The sequence below is a fragment of the Dicentrarchus labrax genome, unplaced genomic scaffold (assembly GCF_905237075.1).
Source record: "Dicentrarchus labrax unplaced genomic scaffold, dlabrax2021, whole genome shotgun sequence".
Taxonomy (NCBI): domain Eukaryota; kingdom Metazoa; phylum Chordata; class Actinopteri; family Moronidae; genus Dicentrarchus; species Dicentrarchus labrax.
In genome coordinates this window covers 19,018,902-19,040,021 of record NW_026136720.1, presented here as the reverse complement: position 1 = coordinate 19,040,021, position 21,120 = coordinate 19,018,902, and the positions used below count along the sequence as shown (strand labels likewise).

At 40.0% G+C, this 21,120-nt stretch overlaps 2 long non-coding RNA genes across 4 annotated transcripts in view; one reads left to right on the top strand and one right to left on the bottom strand.

The window, feature by feature from the left end:
- Positions 1-7,161: 7,161 nt before the first annotated feature.
- Positions 7,162-21,120, top strand: part of LOC127353216 (uncharacterized) — a 42,953-nt gene continuing 28,994 nt past the window's right edge. Inside the window, exons 1-2 of one of the 3 annotated variants that reach the window (XR_007881252.1) lie at positions 7,162-7,653; positions 13,699-13,734. This is a non-coding gene — a long non-coding RNA (uncharacterized LOC127353216). The remainder of the gene's footprint in view (positions 7,654-13,698; positions 13,735-21,120) is intronic. The other 2 variants (XR_007881250.1, XR_007881253.1) reach the window with 2 other exon arrangements.
- LOC127353218 (uncharacterized) lies at positions 8,556-13,760 on the bottom strand. The gene is made up of 2 exons (XR_007881255.1): positions 12,166-13,760; positions 8,556-9,142 (listed from the first exon to the last, which is right to left on the bottom strand). It is a non-coding gene; the product is annotated as an uncharacterized LOC127353218 (long non-coding RNA).

Genomic DNA, 21,120 nt, shown 5'->3' with positions numbered 1-21,120 from the left:
GAACCGGCAAAGATCTTCTGGGTCAGCTGAAGGAATAAAACCTTCAAGTGGAGACGATCCGAAAGCACTGACAGGGATCAGATGCGGTTATGTCCAGACAAACAACAGGACCAGGTCACATGAGGTAAACATTAGATGCCAAATGCAAAAGTCACTTGTGCACTGACACATGCAAACGTATCACACAGAGAAATCTATGCACGTAATGAATGCAAAACATAAATGTGCAGTACGTGTGTTTCAGCCACAGTTTTATTCATGCTGCATGTATAGCAACAAAACAAAATTCTTGCTATATTTTGATATTTGAATCTGCAGCCAACTGTTTTTCATTTTCACTGGCTGGGGTGAACGAGTGCATGGAGTCCCATGACCGAAAATACTCAGCTCATCTGTGTGTGTTATCAAGGCCTGCCCCACATCTTGTTAAGGCACGTCTGCCAGCCTATCTAAGCCTATCACTGTGCTCTGAGGGAAAACAAACAAGACCCACATACACAAACCTACAAAAACACTTGGCAGCATGCATGCTCATCCTTTCAGACTTGTCCTTAAAAAGCAGGTCACAGGTAAATCAAGGGGAGTCTCATGTTTTGTTTGTGTCACAGCATTTTCTGGCCATGTGTCAGTGTCAGGCTGACACTCTTCTTACAGAACACAGTATATGGGCCAGCTTTCTTCAACAATAATAGAATGAAGTGCCCTGAAGAGCCAGGAGAGCCCACGTGATCACGTTACCTGAGATGACCCTTCTCCACATCAACGTGACTCACACTACAGGGGTGTTGCTGCGGTTTTTACGCCTCCCACAATAAAGTAATCTAACCTACTGTGCACCTTAGACTAAACGACCAGCTGAATGATTTGCACTGGAGCTTAAAAAGATGGTCATTAGTTGTGCTCTGTTTTTTTAAGTTGTCATGACTATATTTGTCCCTGCCTATGAGATCTTTGCTTGAGATATTGGAGGCCTTTTTGTCAAAGAGAAGAGGAGTAAATTTAATTTAAAACTACTTCTTTAACTGGGTACACTGCTGAGTGCCCAGTATTTAAGTGAACTTTTGGTATGAATTAAATATTTACACAAAAGTTGAAGACTGGCAGCTAGAAATGTAATGTACAGGAAACATAACGCACAGGTTTAGTCACAGAGAACTAATTATTAAACCGTCTTGCAGTCAGATAATATATGTATGTACTAATATATCTATTAGTGACTTCAACTCATTGATTCCCCCCATAAAACCTCTGACACACATACTACTGTAGCATGGAAGAACTGTTTTGTAAAAAAAAAAAAAAACATAGCGGGATAAACAAGAGTGGGAAAAGTGGCTAAGGAGTTAATTTCCCACTCTCCTTGTTAGACCTATCTGGCTGTCACTAGGCTGTCATATAACCTTCACACCGACATGACGGCGTTATAGATCCCTATCAAAGACCCTATATTTCCTCACAGTTTAACAGTCTCCTGGCATTAGACCGTTATGAGTGACATACAGTACCAAAGCCAATAATTTCCAATGTAACTCCAAGCAGTGAGAACTAGTTCAACAAAATATTGAGTTCCTCTCCAAACACTGCTGTTTAATACAGACTCAGATGCAAGCCCCCAGAACTTGAGATGCCTGATGAAAGATAAATTATTAAAATGGAAAATGTTTTTGGGGTTCTCGGTATTGCAGAGTACTTGCATTATTACGATAAGCAAATATCATAGCACTATAATTTGATATTTGCATCACACATAATTCAGATTTTGCCTGAAAAGGGTGTATTATATGTGATCTTAGTATTCTTTTAAAATATAGTGTATCCAAAGAGTATTTAAAGGCTGCAGCACACCGTGTATGTGCATTAGTATTGTATTTCATCAAGTTGCTGAAGTGTTTTAAACCTCCAACCTGAGCTTTTGGAAACATCTTTCAGTCAAAGTAATTAACAGGTTTCCTTTTTTGTAATTGGAGACACACCTTCTGAAATGGAACAGAGTGCTGATTACTGTAAAGCATGCCTGTTATAAGGCTTTACCTCAGAGAGTCTAAGGTAGCTCCCGCAAAGTAACTTGAGCCATTAACTGAGATTGGTAGGCTGGTTATGTCTTTTCCATGTGCTATTTCTGTCTTGATTAGATATATCTAGTTTATCCTGTTTTTTTGTTTCGTTGTTTTGTTCATTTTTGTTTTTTTTGTCTTTGCAGTCATATTAGGATACAGCTCACAAGATTTTAATTTGCTTGTGATACATGGCAACATGAGTAAATGAACTTGAACTTAATCCCGACCAGCCTCATGAGTAAATAGTAACAGAATGTTTATCAAACATATTTTGGAGTGAAATGATGGAGCGCAGGTCATGTGTGCAACAACATGCCCAATAGGACACAGACAGGATAAAACAAACTTTCATATTTGTAATGTGTTTTAATGTGATTTTATGAATATAAGTACTAGTGTATCAAAAGAACCAATACTACAAAAAAGAAGTTGAATAGAAGAATAATTTGTATTATCTTGTGTAACAAATCTTATTTCTAACAACAAAAATACCACAAGTTCTAATTCTTATTAACTGTATTGTTGCCAAGATAAAATGATGGCGTTTCAAGCTAATTTCTCCTACCAGCTGATACTCAAGGATAACCAAAGTGATATAGCACATTCGTCAATACATTGGTGTGGTGATTATGAAGAAGCCGTGGGAAAGGTAGTGGCAGGTCCACCCAACACATCACCGTGAACTGAACTAATTGAAGATTATGGTGGGGAGTATGCCATGCCTCTGCCAGCAGATAATCCCTCATCAGCTGCCGTCTGGACTCAGAATGAGGAGTGCATTTCATGGAGGGACTCCCCCCATGGAGGTGCAGAAACTGAGAGGCAGCCCTGTTTAATTACTGGCCCCACTAACAGCACTCTGAGCTTGTGAAATACAGAGACTGGGGTGGGACAGCGGACTGAGGTTCTGGGAGTCTTATGGGGGTGGGGGGTGGGGGCGGGGATATGCCTAACCCCCTAACTGTGGAAAACAGGAACAATGAGATTTTGTTTAGACTGAAGGCTCTGCAGCTATGCCCCAGTTGCCATTGTCTCCCAGGCTTTTTCTTAAGCCCTTGCAGGTTACAAATCCAGACGCATATTGAGTCATTCATGCATCTGTCAATGACAGGGTGAAGCCCACGTAGGGACTCCTGCTGGGAATTTAATGAACATGTTTTCCTGAAGAGGTAGCTCTCAAGGTTAACAGACCAGCACAAGGGAGAATGTGAGAAAGTTAGCAACAGCCAAGAGTTTGATGTCAGGTGCCACTTTTGGTTTGGTTTTGATTTCATGCAGCATTTTCTACTGAGATCAACCATTACCTTTAAGTCACTCATTCACAGCGCTTGAAGCTCAATTTACTGATTAATGCACGCTTTATGCAAAAAAAAGTCCCATTTTCTCAATCCAGAGCAAATGGAGGCCTCTACTACAAATATACTCTATAGAAAGCAGAAATAGGGTCCAAACATCAGTGAGAATGCTCTCTTTGTGCAAAGTGGCCTTATTCAGAGGCTGGAGGGTGAGCGTGGAGAACTTCAGCAAAGCACTCTGTTTACAAATAAGCATGGCTTAGTGTGCAAGGAGGCCCCCAGACAGTCTGAAGTCAATGAGAATTCAAGCAAAACATCTCAGCAGTCACAGGCGACCTCAACGCTTTACTCCAAAGCAGGAATTCACATGCTTATGAATGATAGTAAGCTCTATTGAATTCTAGGAGAAGCAATGAGACGAGTAACTCGTAATCCATAATCTAAATATCAAGTGGTTTTGCATTTTCAAGCATGTTGTGTCTGGACTCTTGATCAACCAGCATAAGAGATTCATTGTCTGAAGCAAAGTATGGAACGGGGTAAGGATGTGTGCATTCAGGGTCCGTCGCACAATGGTTGGAGTGACTTTGAATCAAAAATCAAAATGTAGTCCGTTAACTTGCGTGCTGCTGCAGTGGGGGGAGAAAAACAAATCTTCCATACAATACTTAATATTTTATAAATCAGTACAATGACGTAAATCATATTTATCATGGCAACTGGAGCAAAAAAAAAAAAAAAAACTGTGTCAAAACTTGCAAATCAGCTGTTTGTAGCAATGTAGCCCTTTTTGCTAGGGTATTTGTGCTGAAAATGAGGACATGACATAACAAAAAAAAGTGTGCATTCTTTGAGCACTCAAATAGATCAGAACACGGGCATCAGGTCTATCTTGTGCAAACACAAAACCATCTCATGCTTTCAGTGTCGTAAATTGTGGCCTTTCTTCTCTGTACACTCCCTCGGGAAATGCCCTATGATGCAGTGTTAACGTTCTGCCTGACGTACACAACACTGATGATCCAGTGGTTAACATTTAATTCAAAGCATTGTGACTGAGCAGAAGCAGCTCCTGAACAGTTTAACATCAAGTCAACAAAAGTGATTTCATTTGACAAGCAGAATTATAGTTGTCTTTGTCCTTTCGTCTGTGTCTGGACCAGCAGGACGGGTGGGTGTTTAGGGTAAAACCTTGTGGTGCTTCCCGTGTGCAGCCAGTGTCAGTGGTCCGTGTGTGTGCTCTAGCCAACAACTGCTCTAAAGACCGATTTACAGGTCTCACAAGATCAAGCTTTAGATTGTTTTAAGAGATCACTATCTTTAAATATGTGATGCTGTTAAAATAGCTCTTTTTAAGGTAATTTGGCATTCAAAACACACATTCATGTCAATCCTAGAAAGTGCTGCATAGCAATTATATCAACGCAAAGACAAAAAAGACTTGCAGTCTTATTCACAATCGTTCTTTTGCTTTATGCTGACATTCAAACCACAGATGGTCTGTCCAAACAATAACTGTCTGATGTGACACATCACATATCATTTTCAGCTTCACAACTAGGACCACAAGTTAAGATTAATTTGCAGATTCATTTCTCAATTAATCATTTATTCATCTATATTCTATATCTATTTTTTTTTATATCTAAAAAATGTAAATGTATGTTTTGCAATAATGTGATACCTTCAGAATCACTTGTTTTGTTTGACCAACAGTATAAAACCCAAATATATTCAGTTTACACACCAATAAGTTAAGGGGAAAGCAGAAAACAACTGAAGAAGTTGAGTAAAAAATGACTTTAGCTACTTCATTACTTGATCGACTAATCAATTAATCAACTGATCATTTTGACTCATGACTATTAAGTTTGACACCAGACTTTTTAAACTTTGGAAACAACACTCAACAATAGTTTTTGCTAAATTAAAGAATAATAACTTCTTTCTTAACCTGCAATCTTATGTTACTCATACAGTATTATACATCCATTAAAACCATTAGCATACACTTCCAAATCAATCAGAGTACAAGTACAGTATAAGAGGCAAAGTTTTAATCCAATAGAATCGCAACTCAAAAGACATGCTGCATTTTGAGTAAGTGGTAGACCCTAACCCTACTGCTCATAACAAGCTGGCACAAAACAGGTTCACATCCTTCATCTGGTATTCCAGAAAATGCAGGAAATCCTAACAGAAGCAGAAAGATATTCAAAAAAATTTAAACAATTTAATTGGTGCTTGATATGGTCCGTTAAGAAACATTCATTAAAATGTGTAGATATAGCAAAGGAGGCTGACCTATCTGTCCCATGCATTAAAATAGGATTTACTTGATATCATTAAGGGGGAGGGAAATTCTTTCTGGGAACAGTCCCTGACGTTTTATGTCATTTCCTTTGGCACAAGCTTGTGAGGCCTAACCCTTGCCCTGAACTCGCTGCTCTGTGAACCCAATCACCCCGTCCAGTAATCCTCGCTCTCCTAACTGCTGTGATTTTGTCACTTGAACTACAGAGCCTGAAAGCTTTGCACACACAATCTGGAGAGGACACGTCACTAACGACGGTCACACTCATGCACAGCTAATCTCATTACCCTTGTCTCCATGCAGTATGGGGTCAACAGGGTTGCATTGCTTGTGCCACTGCGGTGCACTGGGCTCAAAATGATCATAAATTTCAGTGAGGCCTCACAGAAACATGAGTCACGTTAATGTGAGAGGTGGCGTTCATATTAATAGAGGCTATCAAGAGGCCTAAGTGGCCTGGATTTAGAGCACAAACATGTTGCTGGGTAAAAGTTGTTTGTGTGCTCAGGATGAAAAGTCAGAGCAGCCTGTGTTTAGTGTCTGTCAAGTCTGGTATTTTAGACCAGTTCATGCAACAGGTGCAACTTAAGATATAGTGAGAGGTATTCTGAGTGATAGCTCAAGTCACCATTAAAACATCCCTAAGGCCACTCAGTCTGTCTGAAAGGTTGCAGAGCGAGTAGCTTGACTTTTTAAGTGCACACTGCACAGAGGATGCTTGGAGCTTGACTGCTGTGTTAATTCCAAAAATCCTTTAAGAAACACTTGGGACACAACTCAATCAAAACAAACATACACAAAACCTTTGCTCAGATGTTCCAGTGTTTCTGACATATGGTTTATCAAAGAAACGTTAAAGTGTTCTCAGTGCACTCCGAATCAGGCATACAACTACTGAAATACAGTAGAAAGTATAATGATGAAGTTTAAAATTGCAGTTCACAGTAATTACTCTTCCATTTGTCAGTCTACACTGCATTGCCAAAGGCAGAATTTTGCACTGATCACAGAGCTATGCACATCTGTTTGAGAATTTGTTGTAACAACAGTAAGCCTTTATCACATGTGCATTTGTTTATGAGGAGGGGTACCAAAAATGTTCATTTCACAACTTTAATTTTATGACTTTGTAATTCCTGATATGTAAACCAATGCAGTCTAATCTTGTATCAAATAAAAAAATATATTAAGATATACTCCACCTTTAGAGTATGTCATGCTGATTAAGTATAATAATGACAATTTACAGATTGACACTCTGTAGATCAGTTCCTAACTTCTTCTCTAGGGCAGATGTGTGGTATTGATCAATCATCTAGCATCAAATATTAACTTTCATACGTCCTGCAGCCAGGATGTAGACCAAATCATATGACTCACACTGTGTGGGCATCACGACTCCAGAACCTCAAACTCTGCAAGTTTTTGTTCCCCAGCATTAAAGCCACTGCAGCCACATGCACATCAGACCTGATCCTGAGCCTGATCGTGCACAGACACAATTATCAAACACGAAACGAGGACAAATAAATGCTTTGTTTCCCCACAGAAGTTACCACTCAAAAGCCCCTATTGGCTTGCAGTCCTGCCTTAACGCACAGCGGAGTGTCACATTCGCCATGCAGTAGTGCGGAGATATTGGGGACAGCCTGCCCTGCGCAGCGGATGAAAGAGATGAAAAGCTTTCGCTGGGATGTGCATAATCCCGTCCTCACGACAGTCGTCAGACCACCCCGTAGATTATAACTCGGCCGAGGATCACTTTCTAGGCTATTTCAATTAAATGGAGGTGACACCCACAGTTCTTCAGCCGCACTCTTTCTGACAATTTCAAAAGCACCCATAACAACACGCAGCAGTAGCAGCTGGTGAGAATAACCTTAAAATGCCGCTTCTTTTTCGCTCGGTTCGTGAGCCTATTGCACGGTGGACGCACTAGGAGGAGACTTGAAGCTGACAAGCAACAAGCACATGGTGCGTTATTATGGTGAGTCCATTGCAACTTTTCTTTGTCCTACGACATGTTGTGACTTATTTTCGAAAATGTAAAAAAACAAACAAAAATAAATAAATGTAGACGTAAATAATTTCGCGTTTTTGCAAATAGGAGTAATCTGTGGGAAAGCTTGTAGTGTGTCCTTTGTGCTTGACATTGACTTTGTCTTTACGTTTTTCTCTGGTGCCAGAGTCACTTTCCAATAAAAGCCCTCTGGGTAGCACTGAAAAGAGTTTAGATTAACATACTTTCTTTCATTTCTCTATTATGTGGGATTTTAATTTTATTCTAACACTTTAAACTAGATGTTGCACTGGTGCTTTGGTGTAAAGTTGAATTCTGATGTGGTTCTGGTCTTGTAAGTTTATTTCCTGTTTGTACACAGTGCCCCTTGTTGGTAGGTGTCATGTGGTTTCAGGTTCACTGTCATGGAAAGTTTAAAAAAAAAATAGGCATAAAGCTTTTGGTGTAACTCACTGAACAGTGTTAAGGTTCAGTGTAATTTATGCAGCCGGTGAATGCAAAACTAAAGCACAGAGGAAGGAAATTCATGCAGCACAACAGTACTTAGGTTTCTGTTTAAACTCTTCGGTTTTGTAGTGATACTGGAACATACTAATATGAGAGATGCTGCAGTGTTAAGGAAACTGAGAATTGTTGGTTCGTTGTTTTAGCTCAGTAATTCTGAAGACTGTTCATGCAGCATAAAGACACAAGTCAGAGGTGCAGCTTCAGCTCCCTCTGAAAGGTCTGGCCCAAAGACTCCAGAGAAATATACAAAGATATAATTTGCTGAATTTAAATTACACTATTAGGTCAGAGAGAGAGGAAGAGCACCCAATAAGAAATTATTGAAAACATAAAACATAAGAGCAATAATTGTCAAAAGTCAGTACATATTAAAGTGACTTTAATGTGTGTTTAGTACCACATGATGCAATATCTAGTGTGGATCGGTAACATTTGAAGAACAGTATGTTTATTTACAAGGAGCCCTGAGTAAAAAAAACTAAAATAAAAGTGCATCTAATGAATTTTATGTTTCTAGGGCTGTTCTGTATGAGGCAAAAAAAATAAATACAAAAAAATCCTGCGATCCACTAGCACTGAACTTCACCTACTGTAAAGACCTGTTGTTGTCGCCTGCAGACTGCACGGCTTTCATGCTGTCTGTGGAATTCAGAAAAGAACTGAGATTTCTCATTTCATTATGAAAACATCTTTCATATCAGATATTTTGAACATGGAGGATGAGATAGGGATTTTTGGTCAGAGACTTATTTTCTCACAAAAAACAAACTCAGACTCTGAAACCCTTAAAACTGCACATTCAAACTGATAAAAATTATTGAAGTTCTTGTTGTTCCTCGTAAGGGACACCACCTCCAACCTCTGCAGTGGTCAGATGTCACAGATTGAGTGTCTTACTCAGAGACTCTTCAGCAACTCTGCAGTTCAGCTTCAGTCTCACTTGCCGTTCCTAAAGAGGAAATATAACTGTAAATTCTTTATTTATTGTTGTAGAATAGCAACGTATGGAACAGCATTAAGTCATTTATTCATTAAGTTGTAGTTCCCTTTATTCTACTCACAAAAACAAATGTTATTCACAAATATGATGTACAGTGGATGAATAAATAATAAGTCAAAATAATAATATTTAAACTTTTAAGAAGTTGAAATAAACTCCTGCTTTGTGCCATACACTCATATATAAGTCCTCGGTGACAAATTTGGCAGCCACTGCCATCACAATGCTCACTGTTCCTATTACCATTACCAAAGTAGTCATTTGACCCTTGTATCTGACATATTGCTGTCCGTCTCGTTATGTATTTGCATGTATTCTGTTTTCTGCAACAAGATTAGTGATTATATAACATCCCACAGCCTGCGTATTCTCCCTTCCAACCTCACTACCATCGTCCAGACGCATTCATGCATCCTGTCCAGATGTGTGTGTGTGCCTCTTAATGTTGCTGTTTTTCTGCTTGTAGAGCTCATCAGTTAAATAGCTGTCTGAAGCTCACTGAGCACTGGGTGGATGATTATTTATATTACAGCAGCTATTAAAGATTTTTTGAACATAATCTGATGAGTAAGCAAGGCCTCAACACATTTAGATTTAGTCTGGCAGTAAAAGAAACTTAACAATGTGATAACTTCCACACAATAGATTGGGGTTAATGCATTTTTTTAGTCTTTAATCTCTTCTTCTCTTCTTCTTTTGATCTAATATATGTTGCATATCACTAAGACACTACAAAACAGCTGCACAAATGTTTACTGTCATTGGTAGCAGCATAGTTATGAGTGCATAAAAGCTCCCGGCAAAACCTTACCGAAGGCTTTTATCTTTTCTATGTAACCTAATGCTTAATGTTTGCTTGCAAGATCTAATTTTATTGTGGGACTTAATGAGTGGATATTTAGAAATTGACCAGTACTCCTCCATCACAAGCTTTAGATATCATGTTATGCTGACATACAGAAGCAGGCTGCATTTTTTAAGCCTCGTTATATTTTTGGTTGTGAAAGGATTTTATTATTTTGTGACTTTTATTGATAAAAAGCTACTGCTTTAGGTATTCGTTTTAGCGTATTATTTTTTTTCGCATTTGTTTTTTAAAGGCAGTCTTTGTGTGTGATGGATAAATAGTGTCAAATAAGTTTTGAGCTCCCTGCTGTGCTGCAGCCGACTGTTGACTGTCATCCTACAGTGGGGAGGCAGGAACAGGTGAACACTGTCAGACAGCTGAGCCAGACAAGCCAATAAACCAGCCTCAGGACACTGCTGACTGATGCAAAACTTGCCTTTAGTCCTCCCTCATTCCTCAACTGTGCTGCTGCTGCACTGAAAACTGAGTACATGCAAAAAAAAAGCGTTTGTCTCATAGTTATAGTACAAGCTGTTAGTGTACAACACAGTACATGTAAAATGGCACTAACCCAGCTTGGCTGTTCTTATTTGGGGTTTTTCTTGCAAAGATCATGCATGTGGTTTTCCCCGGTGACTTTGAAAATGTCTTTTTAAAGTAGTTCGTGTTTATATGTGTGTCTGTGTTTGGGGCTTTCATGTGCATGACCTAATTCCACAGTGAGCAAAGAATCTGCAGTGATGGCTGTGTGGTCATGTGTATGTGTGTGTGCACACGCACGTCTTTGTGTGTGATTGAGTGTGCACACGTCTTCCCTCCCTCCCCAGCTTCCTTGTTAAAGCCGACAGAGAGCACACTAAGTTCATCTAAGGACAGGGAAATGCTTTTCTTTCCAGTGTGAATCATTTTGGAAAAATGAGCCTCTGGACTGAATTGCCCCAGCAATTTGGCATGTTTCTCCATTCTGCTTTATTGTCTATTTTGGCTGAACTTGCAGTTCTTCATTTCACTGCCAAGAAAACTTCAGGTCCTATACAAGAAGCAAAGCCAGTTACTGAGTCAACCACGGCCTTTAAGCAAATAAAATAAATCGCTGCAGAATACTGCCATACATAGCTTCCTGTTTAGCTGTGAATTCCAAATAGAAAAGAGCACGCCATGTCTGTACTGTAAATCCAGTGTTCCCTACACCTAAAAACAGTGTGGACAATACCCATCTGTAGGCTTTACACCTTAAAATAAAAATGAACAGGGAAAAGTACACAAGCCCACTTTTTATAGAGGCATTTTATATGTTTAGATTAAAACCCTTCCTCTTTTTAAAAGCCATTTTCTCTGTGCAATGTATCTGCTTTCGCACTCATGCAGTTTGGAGAACAAAACTCTGCAGTGCAGTGAAAAGAAAGTGTGAGTGGGAGCGGTTTTGGGATGTAGACAAGGAGGAAGGGAGGGAGATGGGGGGAGTTTTTAATTTTGCAGTCAGCCTGCCCCCCCCTCCCCCTATAATTCAGCTGGTCCCCCCATCAGAGGGAGTGGAGAGGGAGTGGCCTGTGTTGAGGTTTGGGTGAGCCAGGGGTGGGCTGTGGCAGCAGGCAGCTGGGCTCTCACTACCTATGTCCTGCAGCTCCAGCCTGAATTATGAAGGCTCGGGAATGGCAGCCAGCCTAATTACAATGACTGATTGCCCGTCCGTTGGCATTTCTCAGACGGTGATTGTCGTGTGTGTAGGATATGAGGGGAAGGAGGAGGGCCATTTCTTATTGGCCTTCCCCTCTCTTTCTTTGCATGAGAACAGCCACAGATTGAGATCTGATTGGTTGGAGAGAAAGAGATGTCTCATGATTTGGCGAGGCAGAGCTGGTGGAAAGGCAGAGACAGGTGATGTTACACTGATGGTGCATTGTAGCCTATTCAATCTTAGGCACAAAATCCATAAAAAAGGTGTGTGTTGCACCATGAAAGACACATTAAACATAGTTTTTTCTATTGTTTAGAAATAGTTTAATGCCTGAAATCCTTCCAAATGTTTTTGATGCTGACTAGAATCATGTCCTATGAAGAATATAGGAACCATTAGGTAACAGATCTCTAAATATGGCAAAACTTCAACCTGTTGACTTCTTACTGTGTATCTTGAGCGCTTCCTTCATCTATCCCACGGGCATTGTAAAAAAAAAAAAAGAAAAAGGAAAAAGAAGAGGTCTTGAATTGGCCATTTGTATGTCAGCAGAGCACTCAGAGGTGTGATGTGTGTGTTAAGTGGGAGCTGGTTTGAGTTGGTCTGCCCTGCTTTGTCCAGTGCTTTGGCTTTTGTTCCTCCAGTAATGAATTGTGGAAGCCTTGGCTTCAGCTGGAGTGTCTCATAGCAACTGAAAAAAGAGAGGGAGAGCTGGTAAATGGAGAAAAGGCCAGGGGAGATCATGTGTTTCTTTCAAAAGGGCAAGACAGACCAACTGGATGATTCTTCTCGTACCCAGCGCATCATTATTTATTGCCTTTATTTCAGATGACAGTGTTTTGGGGCCTGGGATAGCAGCATGTGTTCCTCGAAATGTTTCTATTTTTTAAAATATGTATTTAAGGAGTGCCTAGACTGTACATGTAATATAATGCAATAATGGAGTAATGTAATGAGACCATAATATTTATAAAAGAAAATTCTCAGAGGCAGAGAGAGTGCTCTGGTGGCAAAGACCATCCTGTGAAAGAAAAATCAGCTTCTGTTATAGGTTAATACGTTCCCTCCCTACCTGCTCTATCCATCGTCCCTTCTGGTGAGTGAATATAAGGATGATTCATTTTTGTGTCCGAGACTAAATGTAAAGTAATGAATTACTTTACAAATGTTTTACTATTTCAAAAACTAGGAATAATTTTTTGGCCCTTTTTACCATTCACGGTCCCTGTGACTCATTGGGTGTTTTAGCCATCTTGAATATCCACTGCCACTGTTGATTACCTGAAATCCAGTACGGCTCTGTGGTCGTATCAGTTCTCAGGTCAGCTGGTAGCTTTCACCTGAACCTGCATGTGTGAGTTTCTGTAAGAGTGCATATGTTTATGTGGGTACACGTACGTTCACGTTTGAATTTCTGTTTGCCTGTATGCGTGTGCATTCACACCACGCTCGTTTTTTATTAACCGACGGCCAATGCTGAAGCCTGGCCATGTTTGCCCTGTGACCCAGACACTACCTGTCTGCTGCCATGGTTACAGGGACAGAGCAGGTTTAGTGGCCTGACTCTAGGGATTACTTTCCCTTGTCTTAACAATCGGGCCTGTGCCCCAGTGGCTGTAAAATGGACCAAACTGCACCCTAACAGTTAAGGGAGCTCCACACTGTGCCCTGGTGGCCTTTAAAACTGCCCTAAGTGCTGTGTAAGGGATTAGACCTGTACAACGTAATTGCTCTGGTGTCAGTGACTGTCCCTTTGTGATCTGGTTCACTTGTAGTGATTAGCTCTCATAAATGAAAGCGCTAACAGCGCACACTGGATACAGGTCTGAAAGTGTTCTAAAACACGTTGATCCAATTTTCTTTGTCTTTGAGAGCTAAAGATTTTGCCACCAGACACAATTTCATTTTTTCCCCCACACACTGACAATGTTTTTTTGTTTTTGTTTTTGTTTTTGTTTTTGTTTTTTCTTTACCCAACAGATCAATGAATCAAAAGAAAAAAGGCCCTGAAACACTGTGAGTACTTTATATGAACACAATAACCTGACAATCTGTGAAATATAACAACCATGCAAAACAGTATTCGAAATCTCTGTGTCAGAGAACTGTTTGTTTTATGATAAAACATTACAGTATAATGTAGTGAAAGCCAAAAAGACACCATCTATTATCTCAAGTTAAAAAGGTTTTTAAGACCTGAAGCAGTTCTGAATCCCTTTCTCTTTATACTCCAGAGATAAAAGTGAGATTAAAAAGTGCACAAGTAGTTGTGACTTGTTTTTGCTCTGTCAAACAACTAAACATGGCAGGACTTGATTTGCTGCCCACCCCAAGAACCTGAGGGCTGTACTACAAAGCCTATCTATCCAGATAACTTAGGGAGTAACTCTGTGACATCAGGTGTAACCTCCAGGCTAACTCATGCCGCTAAAGGTGGATAGGTTTTACCCAAGGTATGTTTTCATGGCAATTTACGATCCTTGTCTAAACTGCTCCAAGCTGGTTATCTTCATGGTTAACTCAATGTTACCTTATAAACCACCTCTCCTCTGTACACAATCTTGTGGAGGGTGGAGGGCGGAGGGCGAGGGTGTTAAGAGACTGTCAAAATCCCCATTTGCCCTGATGTTCTCTCTAAAAGATATCAGTTCTCATCTGAGGGAATTCACTATCTCTGCCAGCTTCTAGGGCCAGAAGGCATCTGTTATGTTCCCATTCAATTGTTATAATGATCAAAGAGGCTTTTTATGCAGTCGCAGGTAATTCACAATATAGAAATACTTTAATATACATAGACTTGGCCTATATACAGAACACTTTATTTCCAGAGGAATCCAATCCAGTGAATTGGTGTGACTGACTGTACACTTATTCTAACAGCAGAATTACATTCACACAGGTGGCCCTTCAGCCTCTGTGCTTTAGGGAGTAGATTTTAATTCAGGGCTTCAAGTTCTCAGGCACCATGACTGATTTCAGGCATAGAGCAGTTTTAAATTAATTTACTTCATTCAATATATTGTAAATTTTTCCCCGGATAACTCACTTTCTTGCTTTAATCCGTGTTAATAAATTAACGGGTCAATTTCTGAGATATTTATTCCTTCAATTTACCTCTTAAATCATGGAAAATTCCCACAACCGCATTGAATCATACCACAAAGTCTGTAAGAGAGAAATAGAGAACCTACGACATGAACACTGTAATGTTACTTGTGAATTTACTCTGACAATGTGCTGCCAACAAGCCTCCCTGCCTTTGTTGGCCCGCACTGCAGTGAGATTAGTCCCAGTTAACTTTTCTTTAAACTCCTTATATCCTGATATTATCATTGTACATTCCTCTGGGAACAAATATGGAGCACGAGCCATTATGAAAAAACTTTTCCTGCACTGCTGAACACGCCCCTGTTCATGCAAACGCAGACAACCTCAGATTTAGTTGACACCGACTCAACTAACTAACATCTTCTACCGTCATACACGGACTTCCCTTGATAACCCAGAGTTTAATCTGAGTAGGTTATTTTCTTTTCCTACTACAGCCCTCTGGTCTTGTGTGGCTGACCAGATTGGTGTTGAAATTTTATTGCCATTTGCTGACTGTTCGTCATTTATGCTGCTTTTGATTTAGTGATCGAACACTGAGGTTAAATACCCTACATGGCTGCCGTTCTGAAAGCTTCGGAACTGGCTGGAGCACTAAGGGTCAGTATTCTCTGGCCCAGATTTTTGGTGACTTAGCAGAATCACAAAGGCCTCTCTTATTCACTCCAGTGACTTGCAGTCTTACAGGTGTCCACCAGATGCTGCAGGCAGGCTGTACTGTCCCTTGCATGTCATCCAGTAGAGATGTAATATCCAGAAAAAGAGTTGGAACCGTTTCCATGGTGTTAGGATTAAATGTAATTTAGCTGTGCAACATAGAAAATAGGTCCCATTTTGGGTTATTAAGTAGCTTTGATGATGCATCTGTTATAGAAAGTGGACTGAGGGCAGTGTGATTGAAGACATGTCCTTAATTCCAGTGGTTTAATTCAAGTATTTGGAGAGATGAAAGAAGACATTTCATATAAAACATTATTATATGTCAGCTGTAACCACTGGACGTTTTTTCAACCCCAACTTTCAAATACTGGTCATGCATCAAAAGTTGTAAGAGATTCTTGAAATAATAATAAATATTGGTATAATGAGAGACAGTGCATGTGAAAATGTCATTCTTCTAACAGTATATTAACCGACGCATCTCATGTAAACCTGGTAAGAGTGAAACAGAGCCTGTGACTCATGTTGAGCAGAGGAACTTCACAGTTAACTTTGTGAACAAAGCCAGCCCCGCCACAAGGCATGCTGGGAAGTTTGGCTGCTGGGGAAAGTGCCTGCCAATGTCCAGAGAGCGGCTCTGAAAATCTTTGCAAGGGCTGAAAATGAAGTTTGAAAGTAGAAATAAGAGGAGCAGCAAAGCAGAGAGCTCTCACAGCTGTAAGCTCGGCCTTCTCTTAAAGAGATATCGCCAAAACATTCCTCAGTCATGGACGCTGAAGTGGAGCTGTACAATGAAGTGCTGTTTAAAACGTACTGTATATCAACCACGTTAAGTTATGGCCAGATCTGGATTTTAAAAAGTATGTGTGGACTTATTTGACTTATTTGAGTCCCACAATTTTCAGCATCAATTATAGAGTTTTTAAAATTGTAAATATGTTGTTGAATTGATATTAACAATAAGCAGAGAGAAGCAAAGAGAAAAGTGCTTAGGAAGAATGTTACATTAGATACGTTTGTTTTCTCAGCTGTTAGTATAAAAAAAATACTAATCCGAATTTACTGCAATAATTATGACTTTAGAGAATTCAATTTGGAGAGGAATAATGACTGAAGTAATGTAATTTAGTTGTTAAATAACACTAGCACTGTATCTATATACTGTAGTATAAATAGTGTGTTATTTAAGCTATAATTATTTTCAAGATTATGTGATTTAACCATTTTTGTCTTCTACTTTATCTACATTGGTGCTCAGACATTTCAAAAAGCAATAACAGAAAACTTTTTACGGTACAAAGGTGACATGTGCACTGAGAAAATGGAGAAAGGAATCAATCCATATTTCTAAAGGACTGTTTGTAGCATTACAATCTCCTGTTTTCATTTAGTATATCTACTTCAACAGGTTGCATGGCTGATGACTGACAGGAATTAAACCTATTTACTGTCAGATTTGTTGTGTAACCATGGGACACATGTGTAAGGAGGTTGCAGCTAAACCTTTTGTTTAAGGACCTGCTTTATAGTGAGTTGTTTCAGGTCAGAAAGCGACTTTTTATTCTTAATTCATCCAGAAGGGATTGACTGAGAACAGTTGCTATTTTTCAGTGCTGCCCTGTTTTACAGGAAGCTCACTAACCTTGAAAATACACTTTCTACACATTAGAATTTTATGGGGGTTATGTGCCTATCTTATTGATGTGTCCACATTAGTTTTTAATGTTAAAATTATTAATATTAGTAATTTCTGATTTAAATTTCCATTTAATTAAGTTTTCCTTGTGAGCTCAGGCCTGTGATGCAGTGTAAGCCAGGCATTTTCCGAGCAGAGGACTGTTGGTGGTGGTCAGCTTTGTAGCAGCCGAGGTTCAGCCCAACAGTGCTAGGCGGTCTGGTGGGTCTTGAGCCTTCACTTCACAGCTCCCCTGTTTGGCTCACACACATTGTGCCATTCAGAGCTCAGACCGTCTATTCACCCTGCTCTGGGCACCCCACCATTGTGAGAGTGAGTTCATTTGAAAAGCCTTCAGGATTTTTTGGTGCGAGCAAGTCAGCGCTATTTGCATTTGTTCCAGTCTCGAAGATTTTACAGGTCAATTGAGACAGGCGGATATCGAACATGCCAAAGAGAGTTTTCCTCTTCATCCCTATCTTCGTCATGCTCTCGTCTTTGTTTTGTTCTGACTCTATTTTCCCAAATTTCCCAAGTGTGTCACCAGTCTTGATTCAGTAAAGTGCAATATATTAGGACTGTCTATCTGCTTTCTGTGAGAAACAGCCAGATCAAATAGATCCAGGAGAAGATATGAGCATGTATTGATTTCACTTAGTAAATTCACTTAAGTCATGAAATGAAGATTAAATGGGGAAAAAATGTTTAATAAACATTTTAAGGCACTAATTTGGCTCAAACATATCCAGTTTAATATTAGAAAAATAATCTTAATGCTTAATACTATTGTGATTTTAAGCCCTACTGCCTTACTCTGCCTGTCTGTTGATTAGGGGCAGAAATACCTTTGTTGGCATCTAGGGTAGCAACAGGGGATCAGATACAGGAGAGAAGGGTAAGTGCCAGCCTTTCATTCCTGGCCTCCTGGCAGGCAGACTGCAGGCTGGCTGGGCATGGGTTAGGCCAGAGCCAGGAAACCAAGACGGTACTCAGACAAAAACACCTAATCACTTTAATTAGCCTAAGCCTACTTTGTTGGGCTCGCCATCAGGTTGGCTTGTGTGTGTGTGTGTGAGAGAGAGAGAGTGTGTGTAAGTGAGATAAAACGAGACAGCAGAGTAAAGATGTTGGTGAGTCATAAAGTGCACATCCAAGTCCAGTCTCAGATTCTTCAGTTCAACTCTACATAACGGGTCAGACTACACAGTATGGCTATATGAACGTGTTACTACATACATTACTAGTACTATTAAGTAGTCCATGGGGGTATGTAGGGACCAAAAATGTGATAATTAAAATAAATAAATAAATAAATAAGCAAAAAACATATTTGAAAACTGTATTTTTATGCGTATTGAAATGTAAAATGTATTTATTTATTACATTTAGCTTAGTGTTATGTTGTTGTGGCTAACATGTTGTGGCTAACGGGTTATTTACATAACTAGCATAACAGAACAACACAGGAATCCATTTGGACACCTCTTGGACCACGTGTTGAATTTAAGGCCAATAATTACTGGTGTATAAGCTCTGTTTGGTATGAGGAAAATATCTTGTCTCTTCGGTTTGCTAAACATTTGTATTTCTCCACCAAGCATAACTTAGATAATTTACTCTGCCATGTCACCATTCCCACTAGGCAGGTAATGTAAGGATACACTTCGCCTGTGTTAGCTTCTTCATTGGGAGTGGCTGTCCATGGTTTTATACAAAGCAGCATTGTTATGGTTTTGACAGCTTGGCTGACAAAACAAAACAGTGAAATTGGCTGACGTTGGCATAACTGCTAAGTGGTGAGTTTTCTGTGGCATAAGCCTCAAGTCATTTGATTAGTTAAATGTCAATGTAAAGAATATTCCTTAATGTTAAAGAGGCTAGCTGTAACAGTCCTTTAACGGACAACAAGAGCAGCATATTCTAATATTTTGTGTTATTTGGCTAGAGGGCAAAGGAAATCTTATAGGTTTGTTATATTAGGTTAGCTAGAAGGCTACAATTGTTGGTAGCTTATTGGAAGCTAGTTAACATTGGCGAAATCCTTATTTCAGGCCCTTAATACGCGGAGACCGATACATCTGTTTTTATAATGGTCAGGGCTCGAAATTGACCAGCTGCCAAATGTAGGTTTGAAGTGACCTCGTAGGTTAAAACTGTGAACACCTTGTACCACCAGTGTCAAAAAACACACACTTAGTTTCATTTAAAGGCAACTGAATTGCATTATGGTGGGGAAAAACTGTTTATTCCCTTACTAGCTTACTATTGTGAACTAATGAGCTAACTAGCTAGCTAACATTAATTCATTCGTTATCAGGCGTGTTAGTTTATGCATCCCCAGACAGATCTCAGTAACCAAACTCCAATGTTTTCCATATTCCTTTCCATTTGAATGTCAAAGCAACATTATTAGTATTATTTTAGATCTAGCACCCCCAGTTTCATATTGCAATTGACTTATACACAGCTGTCGTAAATATTAACAGCTGTACGTGTGCATTTGTTCTGATTACATTACTTATGATCTTGAAACCTTGAGAGTCAACAACTTTGCTAACTCAGCACCCACACAACACACAACAAGCTAGCTAATATTACTCACTAGTCTAACAGCAAGGCTAGTTCGGTGTCTGTCTTGCAGCCTTTTATTTCACAAAGCCAACGACTGAAAGCCAGTGCAAGATTTATTCTTGCCTTTCGCTTGGTTCTCGCTTTCTACGTCCTTTTTGGTCTCTATGCCTCTGCTGAGCCCAGCTCCAGTGCTGGTGCATTCCCCCTGTCCCGGGCCTAAAAACCTCAAAAACACAAACACTTCCCACGTTCTCTGAGGTCTCAGTCCGGGCCACACGGCTAACTAACTGCGCTAGCTAGCAAAAAGAAACTATCCAGAAACTCACTAAGAATTTGACCATATTTTAGTGACATAGTTGCCGTACCCAGAGACCAGAGTAGTGCAAGAACAGGCGTAATGTTGTTTTAACAATTCTCAGCTCAGTGCAAGTGTATCAGCAGCTTCAGCCTTATGTGAAGGGGTTAACTTGGGAGGTGTTGTCCATCTGTCCACTGGTGGAAACGACCATATCACTTGGCACTGAGCTGTTACCTGGCAGTCTTGTCTAGAGATTGATAGATTACACGCATAACACAGACAATGCAAGGGTCAAAGCAACAGTATTTGCATGATCAGTTCAATTAGTAGTTCAACAAATACAACTGTGGCTAAGTGACGCTTATGTTTGCTTGTTTAACCTGTTAGGAATAGGGGTGCACAATTGATCAAAATATTATCAAAATCCCATCATGGCCAAGTGCAATATCCAGGTTGCAGAAGCTGCATTTTTTGCTAAAGGTCAAATGTATGGCAAAACAGCATTATAATGAAGCACTGTAGTGGTGCAAAGATGACCGGGCCTACCTCGCAATCACAACATCTGTCAGAATAATCACAATATTATATATTTATAATATATTTTTTACCATATCGTGCAGTCCTAGTTAGGAGTAATGTGATAGTTGGCATTAAAAGTAGGTTAAGCTTTTCTAACCCTGTAATCCTTAGTTATCAGAAAAGTTTGACATTCTTTCCTGTACTCGTCTAAACTCTCTGGCACTACACGTGGCAAATCATGTTTTCCCAAGCTTTTAAAAGCAAACAATGGAGATTATTTGCAAATAATATTTGACCCTGGTCCACTCGTTAGACTGTAGATGGGGCTCTCTCTGTGGTCACACCATGGGGTTACCAGTTATCAGTATCCTCTTACCAAGCCTTATGGCCCCTCCTCCCTAATATATGAACCTGGCAGGACCAGGACGGCTTGGTTCTCCTTTTCTGTGCCCCCTCCCCCCCCACCAGACACAGTGATGGCACTCAGTGCCAGAGACACCCCTCCCCTCCCTTCCCTTCACCAACACTCTTCTCCCCTCTCCTCCCTCCCTTCCCTCTCCGCCGCAGGCAG